The sequence below is a fragment of the Lactuca virosa genome, chromosome 9 (genome assembly GCF_052849685.1).
Source record: "Lactuca virosa cultivar CGN04683 chromosome 9, Lactuca_virosa_CGN04683_v6, whole genome shotgun sequence".
NCBI lineage: Eukaryota > Viridiplantae > Streptophyta > Magnoliopsida > Asterales > Asteraceae > Lactuca > Lactuca virosa.
In genome coordinates this window covers 174,190,465-174,206,313 of record NC_136434.1, presented here as the reverse complement: position 1 = coordinate 174,206,313, position 15,849 = coordinate 174,190,465, and positions in this window count along the sequence as shown.

Sequence of the window (15,849 nt, the reverse complement as noted above, 5' to 3'; positions counted from 1 at the left end):
ATGCTGAAACCGCTTCAAATTCAAATTTCTGGTCATCTATATAAAGGGTTTTTGGGGATCATTCCAATTTTACGCTTTCTGAAATCCCTAAATATTCAGAACTCTTTGTCTCCTTCATTGTTCTTCAAACTCTAACAATGGCTGACCCAAACACCACCCTTGATCCATCCCAAACCACCGATGATGTCACCTCGCAACCATTGATGAAGATCCAGAGCACTAATTTCCAAGTTCAAAGCGACGTTTCTGTGTATCCTGAGGAGTTGAAGATTCTTATTCTTGCTCTTCAACACTCTGTTTTGTCTAAGGCGATGTTTGATGCTTTTCATGTACCTGTTTCATGGCTATCTCTTTCCGAGTCTACTGCTACATACAATAAAAATTTGAACGCGGTTACTTTTTCCCTCCTGAATGAGAAGAAGTTTCGTTTGTCGAAGAAGACTTTCCTCAATCTTGGTATCCCCAATGCTGAACCTTTCTACAAGGTAACCAGTGAGCAAATTGTTTACATGTTTAATGAAATGGGTTATCAGCCTCCTCTTACCAAAATTAGTGACTTCAAGAAGTCTGGTTTACCATCTTTATGGAATTTTTTCTTTGGTATCTACCTTCGTTGTCTAACTGGAAGAACTGTGGGGTTAGACAAGGGTAGATTGGAGGTCTATGCAATGGTATCAGGGTTGTACTACGACTTACAGGTGGATTATGCAACTCAGTTGTGGAATGAGTTTGTTAAAAGTATTGGGAATACTAATGCTATAGATGGAATCTCGTGTGCTGGATAATGGAGCATTATCTTAAGGTTTGTATATGAGAAGGAGGGGATCGTCGTTCTAGAGAATGAGGAGACTGCAAAATTTTCACTGTTTCATATTCCTAAAAAGTTGAGGATGATGTTGATATTTTTCCTACGGTTGCTCGCATTCCTGATGCGATGCTTTGAAAAATCGATCCAGCTCATCCGGTGTTGGTAAACTACTTGAAGACTGTTAATCCAGATGTCGAAACTGGAGAGTTGTTACCTTCTACTGTTGGTCCTTCGAAGACGAAGAGAGGATCAAAGAAGAGTAATGCTGAGAGTCCTTCGAAACCATCACCTACCAAAGCTGCAAAGGTTGTTAAACCTAAAAAGCAAGATCATAGTGAGCCACCTCCGGTTGTTGTCAAGAAACCTAAAGTATCTCAACCAGAGAATACTATTTTACCTTCGAAGTCTGGAGTTTTGAAGAAATTGAAAAAGATGGCTCACAAATCATCTCGTTCAACTGAAAAGTCATGAAGTTTTTCTCCTACGTACAAAGTCAAACCTCAGATTAATCGAAAAGGGGTTATTTTTCGAGAAGTTCAAGTCCCAGGTTCTCCTGCCTCAAAGAAAAGAAGGGCAGAAGACATGGCAAAACATCTTTCGAAAAAGCAGAAGAATAAAATTCGAAAGTTGGTCATTCATGATGATTCTACGGAAGAGGATGTTATTCAAGATTCACCTGTGCCGAATTCTCCGGGTAAATCGAATGCCGAGAATACTGGACCTTCTACTGATCCTGTCAAACCATCTGATGATTCAACGAAAGTTTCTACACCAAAGCAGATAGTTGTTACCCCACCTTCGGTGTCAAATTTCTAAACTTTTCCAGATCAAGGTACTTCTAATCTTGTTATTTCATCTACCCTCGATACTTCAACAATCGACACTTCTATTTCTTTACCTCCATCTGTTTCTATTACTCCTATTGTTACCCACTCACCCACATTCGACAACATTCTCAATCAACCCATTACATCCTTATTTTCATCCCAATCCACTGATCCACCTATCACTCATGAAGAAGAGGAAGCTCAGATTGATGATGAAAATGAGTTTGATGGTACTTTTGCACATATCGAGTTTGATCCGGAAGAGGAAAACATTCCGGATAACATGTTACTTACCGGGAAGCAATTTAAAATCCTTAACAGAAAGCTTAATTCACTTTTGCAAATTCAAGCTGATGGAGGGGATAAACATTCTGTGTCAAGTCTCGAAGTTGATATTATGCTAAAGCGTCAAGAAAACAGACTTTATGAAGCTATTTCTGATGTTGATCGCAATAACGAGAAACGGGTGAAGGCACAATCATCGAATTTTTCTTCTGATCTAAAAGACTTAACGGTTGTGGCAAAGGAGAGACATATCTTGTTTATTCAAGATGTGAAGAAACTTCGTGAAGATGATAATTTCAAACTTCAAGAACTAAGGGAAGATATGGGCAAAGAGGTTGCTGTTTTACAACAAGATTATTCATCTCTTCATCAGAATGTTGATATCATCGCAAATATTGTTACAAAGTTTGTTACGTTGTATGAAGCTCTTGGTCTGAAGGTCGATAAGATGGATGTTGATGATGTTTAAAGTTTTTCGAATATTAATCAATTGTTGTTTGAGTTGAAGGGTTTGTTGCTAAAAACAAGTCTAGTTTCATATTCGTTAATAACTCCTGAGCTTCTTTCACATAAGTTTTCTTTGCTTGAATCGACTATTCAAAAGGAGTTAGCCCCTCTATCGAAGCTGCTGACTATTCTGCCAACGGATGCCCCAACTGTTTCCACAGGGGTGCAAGGGGAGAGAAGATAGGTGTTGGCAGGGGAGCTATGTTCGGAATTGGTGGTAGCTCTTCAAAGAAAAATGAAGAAGATGCAAAGGTAGTGGGAAAAGTTTCTTCAACTCAAATTCCTATTTCATTAGTAAATGTCAACAATTTTGAATTCCACAACAACAATAACAAGGCCTATAGCAAAAGAAATCGTTATTACTGGTTCTGTTGGTGGAGGATCAAGTTCGAAACCACCTCCTACCACAGAACAGTTACAAGGTAAAGGGAAGGGTGTCGTACCTGAACCCTCAGCTGAAGAGAAGAAAGCAGCAATAGAACAAGAATTGGAGAAACAGAGCCAGATTCAAAGCATACTCCAAATTAGAGAAAATGATCCTCCTGGTATGAATAAAGGTGATCCTGCTAAGTACTATAACTATTAATACATCGAAGCTACAGTTTTGTCGGGTGAGATGCATTCATTTAGCAAAACACCTAAAAAGAGTTATGACATTGAGAACACTGATATCAATCAGTTAGATTTTCCAATAAATCTAATGATGTTTCGTGATGAACAATTCGAGCTTGTAAACAATTTCAAGGATAAGGAGGAGTTTCGACGCGTGAAGTATCGATTCCATGCTGTGTTGGGACAGAATGAAGATGCAGTTTGGTCCTCAGTTAAAATTGTTCGAATTATTAACGTAACCAAGGATATGCTATTCGAGGGTATGTTACAGAATTATCGATATGTTGCTACAAGGGAAAACAATGTAGTGTTCGACTTCTCTGTTGCTGATTTCCCACTGATGAACCTATATGATCTTTTTATTGTTGCAAAGATCTTGAAGTCAGTTGATTACTCAAAGCTACAACCAGTGAACAAGGCAGATTTCATGATTGGTTTCGAACACTTGAGGGTATTCATTGATGGTTATTATGGAGCCCTAGCCCTAACTGATATTGTTCTGGCTACAATGTTGGGAAAGAAAGTACATGTTCCCAAGTCAATGATCAAAGATCAGTCTTTGTTGAAAAATTATGAAGATGGGGAAATATGCTTGAAGCCCTTGGGAATTGTTTTTGTGGGAAAGAACAAGAAAGGTACAATGACAAAGTTTCTGTTACAAATGAATGACATTGAAAAATACACTTCTTCGCACTACACAAATTTGCTTATTCGAATGAATAGTTGTGCAAAGAATGGTGACAAGGAGAAGGCAGAAATTCGGAAGATGGTCAACTGGTACTCTGAGATAAGGAGGGTGTTACATCAAGCTGCTCAATTGTTCACAACCTAGATTCGACACTTATCACAAAGGGGGAGAATGTTGGGGTTCGAAGGTTGTGATGTGTCGAAGGTGTCTAAGTTGATTTGTATTTATGATAGTGATGTAATGTTATTCCAAAGGAATTTATGTTTCGAAACTGTAATGCATAGTCTATTGTATTTTTTGTACGCTTTCTATTTTTTCCTATAAATAGGGTCGACACATAAGATAGATAGAACTTTTGCAACTCTTCTATCTGAATACTCTTTATATCGTGAAAGCATAATCTAGCTGAAACAAGATTATATTTACTCTCTGTGTTCTTAATTTCTTTTGATTCTGATCTCGTTTCATTACTCGATTTAACAAACCTCTACATGGAGGAAGGCATACAAATTACAAATGAATATCAATGCTTTGTAAGCCATTTACCTGTTTGTGAAAGACATATATGTTCAATTATCATTCTATTCGTTCATAATGGAGGCACCATGAATTTATGGTCAGCATGAGGAGACATTCTTTGATCAAAATCATGTCATTTTTTATTTTCAATTTTTGCATCTATTAACAATATATATATATATATATATATATATATATATATATATATATATATATATATATATATATATATATATATATATATATAAGGTTAGGTTCTTGTGTAACACCCGGTTTTGAATCGCTTCATTATTTAGGGTTGTGGACCGATCATCAGTATCATAAGGATTGGGAGCTTGGGGAAGAAAGGATTTGGCCTTTTTTTGGATGAGGGTGTTAAAGTCTAAGTGATCTGACTGTTCGATGGTGTTTCGGAGCCCAACGGCATAATTGTAATTTGTTATCTCGGTCCTTTATGAATTTTGGGTTTGGTTTGGGGAACTTCAAGGCTATGATGGGTTACTAGAAGCGTAGGGCTTCTCGTCACCTTTCTGTGGATATAAAGTTCATTGGAAACAGACTTAGATCGAGGAAGTTATAGCCTTTGGAGTATTTAGGGTTTGGAGGGAACCCTAGTACGCGGGGCGTACCAAGGGAGTACGTGGGGCGTACGGCTGCGTAGGTCAGTACGCTTGGTGTAAAGAGATATACACTGGGCGTAATGCGAAGGGTGGTGCGGGGGTGCGAGGCCTCGTAAGCTGGGCGTATGAGGAGTACGTTGGGCGTACGAGGGTCTGTTAGAAAACCTTAATCCTTTGTGTTGTCCCCCATATAAGCTTTATGATATCCCGTTTTGGTCATTTCTAAGTCAGCCTCCATGCTCTAAAAACCCTAATTCGACCCCCTAGCCCATGTTTGGTGATTTTGAAGCACTTGTGAGATTTGTTTAGGGTTTTGTGGATCTATAAGAAGAAGGAGGAACTTGAAGACTTGTTGTTTGAAGGAAAGCTTTTAGATCCAGCATTTGCATCTCCTTTTGGTAGCTTAGGAGGTATAAATTTCAAACTTTGCCTTTTCATTTCATGGATCTTCTTCTTGTTGCATTTTTGGTCATGTTGACCCCTTTTGGTTGATGATTGAGAGTTGATTCGTTTTTGAAGCTTGAAATCGTAGAGTGAGTTATATCATGGGTTCTTTGGGCATAAAGCTGCAAACTTTATGGTAGTTTTAGTTCCATGCATCTATTAAGTCAAGTATTAAGCTCTTTTGAGCTCTAGAGTCCCATTTAGCCATGCATGCACATAAAATTGGCAACTTTATGTGATTAACCACCTTGGGAAAGTCAGATCTGAGCTTTGATCCAAGTCTTAATGGATTAAGTGATGAATTTGGAAAGAAGGTCATGGTTGGTGAGTACGCTGGGCGTACAAGTATGTACGCTACGCGTACAAGCCTCCCATGCTATACACTGAGCATACAGGCTGAGTACGCCCCGCGTACTCGGCGGCTTTGAAATTTTAGCGTTTTGGGCTTGGCTGTGTTAGGCCATGTTGGGCCATCTGGGTTTTTATAGTTGGGATGTTGGGCCTTGTTGGGCCTTCTTGGGTAAAGGCCCACGAAAGGAATTGGGCCCAATTTGGAAAATTGGGCCATATTTGGACCTTAGATGTTTATTTTTTGATTTTGGGCCTTTGGTCATCTAGTTTGGGCCTTGGCTGTGGGCCAAGCTTGAGGAAGGGTAAAATGGTCTTGTACACTAATTTGGACTTATAGTGTGAGTCAGAGGCTAGATGTTGATGGGTTGTCATCTTGGTATCTGATAGCGCGCGTATTTTGCGGATCTGCAATCAAAGATTATTTGTGGGATCAATTGTTGATGGGGTGTTGTCTTGTTATTGGCGGTTCGAGAATCTGTCAGCCAGCAGCCAGGGATCGTCTGTATGATTCGGCAGTGCGAGGTGAGTTTTCCTCAATATACTTTTGGGCCGAAGGCACCAAGGCCGACCTATTGGTTGGATAACCTAATATTGTTGATATGCTGAGTATGGAATCGATATGCATGCTAGTCTTGATATGCTAGTTTGGTAGATCAGTAGGATTACTTCTGATTCTGTGTGCAAGATTACATGTATATGTTTGTTAACTGTCGTCATATTCTCTGAGGTTGAGGATGTACTGCTTCGTTCTATAGCCTACAAACCCTGGAGCATTCCAAATATGAGCTGTGGGCGAGGTAAGGCATGCCAGACTCATATGGAGGGCTTCAGGATATTGGAGCAATTCAGATATGAGATGACAGATGGGTAGGGCATGCCAGACTCATAATGAAGGTTAAGTAGTATTCCTGATACGAGCTGAGGACTCGGTTGGTATACCAGACTCGTACTGAGGGTTGGACATTGGTATTCCAGTTCGATGACTGATTAGGTTGGAGCTAGCCATACATAAGATGTGGGCCCCGGGGGCAAGCCAGACTTATGTTGTGGGCTCAAGAGCAGGCCAGATATGAGCTGTGGGCGGGTAGGGCATGCCACACTCATACTGTGGGATTAGGGGTAATCCAGTCTCTTAGTTGTGGACCAAATTACATGCTGTTATTTTGTTTTAAGTTTCCTACAATAGCATTTTACTTTAAATATTATATTGTTTATTGTATTGAAGCATTGTACTTTAGAATATATTTTTTTATTTATAATATCATATTTTATCCAACTATAGCATTGTACTTTTTAATATTTTTGTTATTTAATAACATTGTACTTTAAATATTATATTGTTTTTTCTATTTGAGCATTGTACTTTTGCATACTTTTTTTTATTTATAGCATCATATTTTATCCTATTATACAATTGTCCTTTACAATATTTTTGGAAAGTACAATGCTATAATGAAAAAAATGAAAAAAATGAAAAAAAAGTTTGTGTATTTGTGTGTAATTTGTAAATTTCAATGCTATAATGGAAAAAAAGAAAAAAAAATAGTTTGTAAAGTACAAACTATTTTTTTCATTTTTTTCCATTATAGCATTGTACTATCCAAGCTGCATATAAATACACAATTTTTTTTCAATTATAGCATTGTACTTTCCAAGTTGCATACAAATACACAAACTTTTTTTTTCATTTTTTTCATTATAGCATTGTACTTTCTACATAAATACACTTAAACATGCTTCCTACACATATTGTATATTCATTATTGCATTATACATCATACACATTACAATACAGGCAAATACACTTAAACATACATCCTACATATATTACATATTCATTATAGCATCACATATTTTTTTTTAATTATTTCCACACATTACATACATAAATACACACACTATACATATAAATACACTTAAACATGCTTCCTACACATATTACATATTCATTATAGCATTATACTTTTTCTCCATTATAGCAACCTACTTTTTTTTCTTTTTTTTCCATAAATACAAATTACATATATAATCTCCAAAGTCATACAAATACACATACACAAATAATACACATACACATACATTACAGTATCCTACTTTGTTTTTTTCATTACACACAAATACACATATACAAAAAAATACACATGGAAAAACAAATACATACATCATACACATACAAATACTATCATATATCCACAATATATACATTCCACATACAAAATAAAAGATAAAAAGATGAAAAGGAACCTGTAGTGGTGTAATTTCGAAGTCTTCCGACGAGGGTTCAACAATTCCGACATAAATTTCATTTTTCCGACAACAATCCTTAAATCGTTAAATTAAAAGCTTAAAATGAGTAGAATAACATCAAAACAGAAGAGAAATAGAATATAAGGGAGGATTCGGACCTTTTCCGTTTGTTTTTGGTTGGAATAGCTCGTCGGTGAGCTGCTTCTTCCGTCGGAGACACCTTTTCGTCGCCAGTAATGGAGGAGTTGTGGTTGTCGGCGGTAAATCTCGCCGACCGGTGATAGAACGTTGCAACAATCGATGGTGGTTGGAAGATGGTTGATGAATCCGCCTTCGGAATAAGCAAATGAGGCAAACACATGAAAGAGCAGAAGTCGGGGGGGGGGGGGGGGTTATCTGCGAAGGGCTTTTGCGGGTTTTTGAGGGGGCAAGTAGCTTTTAGCGGCGACACCCCTGGCGGGGAAAGTCAGCGTGTTTTTTTAGCATTAGCGGCGTCGGACGTCGCCGCAATTGTCGTCGCCGCTAATAGTATGCATTCTATTCATTTCCAACCGTTGGATTAGATGTAGATTGAACGAACAGGGTTTAGGGTTTACAGATGGCATTTGACGCGGATCGACAGTGTAAAGGTATTAGCGACGACGACCACCTTTAACGACGACAACTAACACGGAAATTACTTGTCGCCACTAAAAATGGTTGTCACCGCATAAGGCGTCACCGCTAATACCTTCATTTCTTGTAGTGATTGCACATGACAATTACCAAATGAATAATTTTTCTCGTATTTGAGTATCATATATAATATAAATATTGGGAAATTAAGTAATCTAACCATTATAAATGAGGTTTTAAAAAAAAAAAACCATTTTTTTCAATTTTTTAAAAATAACCATTTTCTACAGAATGTCATATTCCGGAGTACTGTTCATATTCCGGAGTTTTTTTTTTATTTCAAATAATTTTTTTTGTTTTTTTTGAATGCATATTACATTTTGTAATGTTTAATATGACCGTTTTTCAATAAAATGTCTAATTTTGTACACCAATATCGTATGTAGTTAATATTAATGTTTTGTTTAATTTTTTTTATAAATTAAGCAAAAAAAATGACTTTTTTCTCGAAATTCCGGAATTTTTCTTGGGATTTCGGATTTTTTATTAATATTCCAGAGTCTTTTTTTTCTCCAAATCCGAAATTTATGTTCGGAATCTAGAATACCGTTCCAGAATCGGTCAAAAAAAATTCTTCTTGGTCCGGAATGCCCATTCCGGACAAAGTGGTTATTTTTGTTAATTTTTTTTTGTTATTATCTTCAAATACACATTAAAAGGTTGTTAGATTACTTAAATATTTCATTAAATTAAATTAAAAAGACAGAATTTCAGCAGATCATATTACATGAGGCTTTACTTCAACATGGCATGTCCTAAAATAGTATTTGCTTATCAAAAATAATTTGGATGGTAATACCCTAATACATTTCCAAAGAAAAAAAACCTACAAAATTATGTAAGTTATTAAATCATAAAAAAAGATTAATTCCTATTTTACCTGTTAGTACATAGGTTAAAATTAGATTGGGGACTTGAAATTTTAAGCACTAACTTCTTGTGAATCAGTAAACTAATTCAAGTTAATTTGATGTCGGTTTTGCAGTTCACATATGATGATTGTTGTGATTGAGATGTTTTATTCTCTATGAAATGGGAGCTAACCATTAGTGAAATATTTCCTTCTAGGTAAAAAGACCAAATAAACCCCAGATTAAATGATAACATTAAGAAACAATAAATTTGGCTCTTATGTTTTTACATGTTTGGTTACAAAAACCCGCAAAAATCAACCATTTTGACTTTTTAAATCGAAAATCAAATTTAGAAACGAATCAAGAAGAATTATTATACTTTGTCATCCATACCCAATAAGAATTGTACCTTTATGGATCAAATCAAGTAACGCTAATGATGGTGGGTGTCTAGAGATAGTAGCATGTAACCTACATGTTCAGAATTGCAAAATCAAACAACAAATGGTTTGAAATCTTAAACTTGGGATTTTAATATACGTATAAATGTGGTAGGTCTTTTAGCAGAGAGACAAAGAGGGGTGAAGAGAGAAAGACAATGCATGGGTTTGTGGCATTGGTAGAAGGTGGTGAGGTGAGTGTAGATGGGATAGGTCTTGCGTGCTGAGAAAGAAAGAATGCAGAGCATGCGCTTGAGTCATCTTAATCAGAGAAAACTGTAGTAAATCACATTATAAAGTGATGTGCTCTTATCTGCATAAGACTAATGTTAAGTATATAATATAATATGAAAAGACATGTAATTTATGTTTGTATTTTAGTTTGGTCTTCTGAATTACATTTAAACATTAATTTTTTCAATAAAAGATGTTTTTGTTATGTAAACGTCCTCAAATGATTATTCAAGAAAAGACGTTTTTAAAAAAAGTTTGAATTCAAAATAGTGAAATCAAGGTTTGTTTTTCTTCAAATTGGATTTCTCGAAACAATGTTTTTTGGTTTTACTTGTTGATCTTTATTAAATATAAAAGATAATGATTGTATGAATTCTTGTGCACATGTTATGATTCATGGAAACAAAAGTATTGCATGGAAACCATAAACTAAATGACATAGGAATAAATATTATAAAACCAAACAAAATTAAAGAGAATTTATGAACACACAATCTTTTGTATATAAAATAGAATCATATCCAACTTCCTTGTAAATGGCAGTTTATTGATTAAAGTAGAAACGATTTAGATAATGCGGGACAAACATCATGAAACTCGATATGACAAGCATCAACAACATAATGGAAACCCGGTGTGAATCCGCGTCGGTTGTAAAAACAAAAACATTTTCTATGTTGTTTAAGTTCATCACAACATTTTTCGGTCGGTGGTGTACCGGGGTCGTCTAATGCTAAAAAACAATCTTGAATATCAAGCATGTCGCAAACCCTGGACTGTGGATATACTTTTCCCGGTAGCAGTGTGAGAATTACCATCACAATAACAAGAAATCCAAAAGGCTTCATGGTTATTCAAAATAGATCAATCAATATCAATATTAGGGAGTAACACAAAAAATGTATATGAGTTTAAGAAGATTTATGTTGGCATTTATAGACGTTATAAAATGAATTCATTTAAAGATTTTAAAATACTAAAATGCGGCATTAATTATGATATAAATTACTTTGTTCGTTATGTATAAACTAATTAATAATAAGGAGAACCAATAAACTAAACGGTTCAAATTAAAAATAATAATAATAATAATAATAATAATAATAATAATAATAATAATAAACCGATTAAAGATAGATTTACTTGTCTATTGGAATGTTAATTAAATCAAGGAAAATCAATCAATCTCATTTACTATTGAAGAATTACCATTGTTTCTTCATATACCCTATAAATTTCTTTATTTAAAGTTTTTATTTAATATGGCGCCAAAGAAAAGTGAATCTTTTCTCTACTGTCTCTCTATACACATTCGTCAATCATATGTTTTCCATGTAATTTTTGTTGAATCTATTTCTTTGCTTTTGTTACTGTGTAGGTTTCTATTAATCCTTTATGGCTTGTAATTATGTGTGTTTGATGAAATATAATATACCGTTTTGACAATTCGTGAATGTTGTGGTTTTTTTGCAGTTTTCTACCAAAATTGGGTGCCCACTCATGCAAATGATCCCCATATACATATAAGGTTTTCACTTTTGAGAAATTAGTCTATACATTTGATGGAATCTGATGAAAGCCCCTTTCTAATTTGTGGTGCATGACATTTTGATTGCAATGTCTTAATGCATTGGCGAGTCTAGAAGAGAAAACCACGTGGTTCACTAACTGAGTTCAATCGGGTCAGTTAAAAAAATGGGCTCAACAGGAACGGTTCACCCAGAAAAATAACAGTTTTAGCATGTATAAAAAATGGTGTTGAAAGGACTAAGCCCAAATCGGTCATTCCTTAATTTTTTTTTACTAAAAACAACTTATATTTGGAGTTAGTCGGTCTAAACAAGACATGAGCATGCTTATGTTGTACAAATGTGAAAGAAGAAACATCTATTTATAATAGAAAACTCCTTAATAATTTTTTTTCTTAGAGTCGATGTGCGACTCCTTAATCCCACTTAGATATGCCTTCTATTGTCTATAGTTTATATCTTTTTTTCCTTCATTTTTTAACCAAACACATTAAGGTAGGTCCTTATTAATATTTAAGGTAGATCCTAAATGTTTTTGTATATAACTTGTTATAAACTTTTTAATTTAAGGTGGGTCAAGTGACCCACCTTCCCATAACATAGTCTCACAACTGTCTTAATGAAACATGTTGGTTGCTTATCCAAATAATTGACACAAAGTTTAGAACTATTGAGAAATGTGTAATCTTGTCATTTACATTCAGTAGAGTTATGATCTATTGTTTGGTTGTCAAACCAACAAATAATGGGATAAAATAATAATAATCAATGCAAATTACTGGTACTACTTACACTAAAGATAGTATAGAGTAAGCAGGGTCGGTCCACAGGAATATGGGACTTCTTATTTAGCCATATTCTCACGCAACATACAAACGATATTAAAATGGGGGATTATGTTTGAACTCGAATTGAACTTCATAAATAAACAAGTTTGATAACAAAATTCAGTAAAAGAAATACATTTCTGATTCTGATTCCTATACATGTATTATGTTGATAGATGTAGTATGATTATGACTCATGTTCAATCTAGGTTGGTAATTTAGATATTAATAAACTCTAATAACCAAGTTGACAAAGGTGTTTTATTCAAAACATGTTCTTCAAATAAAACTTCATTTAATTGATTCAATTCAAATAAGCTCTAGCATCAAATCATTAAATAACATTAAGTTCTTGCAACAATTACCAACAATGTTCAACATTCCTCATAAGCTTGGGATTATGAACATTTAATCTTTGATTACACTTATTTTGATCAAATTACAACCAATCAAGTGCATGTTACTAACATCAAATCATAAAACATATACGAATTTTACAATTTGATTAACAAAAATGATAAGAACCCTAATTCATTGATCAATTGAAAGAGAGAACCAATCAAACATATAATTAAGATCAAATCAAAGATTACTAGATGATAACATAAAGTCAAGTTCAAATTACAACCTAACAACAAACACTTAAGAATCCAGAATCAGAAATGATTAAGAAGTCAGCCACACATATCTAAGTTAAACTACAAATTCAACAAGTTTGATCTTCAAATTGACTTACAAAATGCAAATTAAAGTGTTTCCAAATGATCTCTTCAATCTACCAACTAAAATCTTCCTCTAAGAATCGTCCCTGATGTCCTGGAATGAGTATGAGTCTGTCTAATGGTTTAAAATCCCAAAATCCGTTCATAAAATAAAACTGTCCTGGAAGTTATACGACAGACACGGCCCCGTGTCAAATTGTGAAGGAATGACACGGCCCCGTGTCATCTAAAAACATAGGGTATTTCTTCATTCTCAGCCACTGAACGTTGACTAACCGATTGACACGACCCGTGTCAAATATAGACACGACCCGTGTCAACTCTTCTGTGACAAATTCTTGTTTTCTTCAATTCTTCTCCAAAAAATCCGAATCTTTGCTCCCGGTCCTTTTTCACCATCCCGATTCATCTCCAACCTCCAGAACCACCTGAAATAGCATAAAAATTGTGGAAATAAAGTGTGCCAAGTTTTGTCCCAAAAACAAGTAAATTGCATGGATTATTACTAGATTGAAATGCAAAAGAATGAAATAAACATGCTTCAATAGTGTATAAAATGCACTTAACAAATCTCCCAAAGCTTAGACCTTTATTGTCCTCAAGAAAGAACAAAAGATAGACATAAACTGGAGAAAAGAAAAGAAAAGAAAATGAAAATCTAGATCCTAAATGTGAAGTACAATGCAATGAATCAAACAAAATATAACAAAACAAAAAATGATCCAACCCAATTAACCTTGCTCTTTCCAAGTGGTTGAGATTATACCTGTCGTGCCTTGAGCTAACTTGGCTTTAGTCTCAAATTATATAACAATAGAAGTAAGACTTTAGCCACTCCCTAATGCAACTCAACAGAATCAAAGATCACAACACTTGTTCCCTCTTAATATCATCAAGTCAATTCATGGAACAAATTATGGCCTTACTCTCGTGAAGTTGTATGTGACAAAACATGCTCAATCATCTTGGTTTCACAAAATATAACAATGACCGATTCCAGCTATTTGTTGATTAACAACAATCTTTTTCTAAAAAATCTTTTCTAAAAATTCCCTAAAATTTACCCAGATTGGTTACAAATTTCGAACCACTTACACCAATCAAAGTAATTAACAATCAGTCCCAATGTTATAAGTTCATGTCCAAGTCCAAAGGAATCTTTTGGCAGCCAAACATTTTCCTAAACATATTATTCAATTAATTATAAACACAAATATGTACAAACTTCCTAATTACATTTTCTTACAAATAAAGCTCATGGCTTTCTTTGAAATCCTTGTAACGGGCTTCCAACCAACACATCCAGACCATATGACCTTAGTGTGCTAGATTTAAAAAGATCCCTCGGGTTTACTTGCTCGAACCTCAAAGGCCACAGATTAGCTTTATTTGTTATTATTAAGTTCACGACTTTCTATGAAACCCGTGTAGCGAACTTTCAACCCAATCAGTCCCAAACAATTTAGCTTTAGGCGATTAGGTGTAAAAAACCCCTCGGAGTTTACTTGTTCGAGTCCCATAGGTCACAGATTAACTTAATAATTATTTATTATTTATTATTTATTATTTATTATTTATTTTATTTATTTATTTTATTTATTATATATATATATATATATATATATATATATATATATATATATATATATATATTAACTAAGATAACACATAACACTCTTATTAATTTATTTGCTAGGCCTATTTCATTATATTTTCGTCCTTGACTTTTCTATTGTGGGACATCTCACGGTCTATTACCGTGAGGGGCTTCTAGACATTTTTTCGGGGGACTGAAGTCAACATGCAAAGACCCGTAGGTATAGTTGGAAATTGTGTCCCCAAGCAGGGTATATAAAAGGGAATGAGTATAAAGGACTTTTTAGAGCGTTGGAAGGCTCGGGACATTGAGATTTTGTATTCTTTTTATGAATTTGGCATTTTAGTTCAATTAAGCATTTACTACTCATAAGACCAGTCATATGTCCCAAAGAATTGATTCATACCTGCTGTTATGCTCCAATGTTGACAATCTTCTCATTTTCTGTTTTGCACGAGTAGCTTTGGGAGGTGTGTTCGTGTGTGACTAGCTTGCTTTGAGATTTTCAATAAAATGAGCAAGTCTAATCTCAAGGCATACGACTCACTTACCAGCTCAACTGTTTTGAGAAAATTCGGGCTTGGGAATGGATCAAAAAAATATTATTTATTTTTTATTTTTTTATTTTTTATTTTTTATTTTTTTAAATGAATGCAATGCAAAAATTTAGATGTAAAATGCAAAAATATTAAAAATAGAATAAATTATATATATATATATATATATATATATATATATATATATATATATATATATATATATATATATATATATATATATAAGTAAAACCATGCAACATGAAATACCTCATACCCCTCCCCAAGCTTAAAATAAGCATCATCCTCGATGCTTGGAGAGGGGCGGGACGATCTACTCGCGAGGAGGCGGCTGATATCCAGGGTAATGACGGGTCCAATGGCGCACCTCATCAAAAGCCCCAAATATGTCTTCAATGTGTTTGTCACGCCTCTCTCTATCAGTGTGATATTCTGTGGTGAAATCCCAAAAACGTATGTTTAACCCTTGAAAGTCAGTAGTGAGGGAATCAATACGTGTGACCACA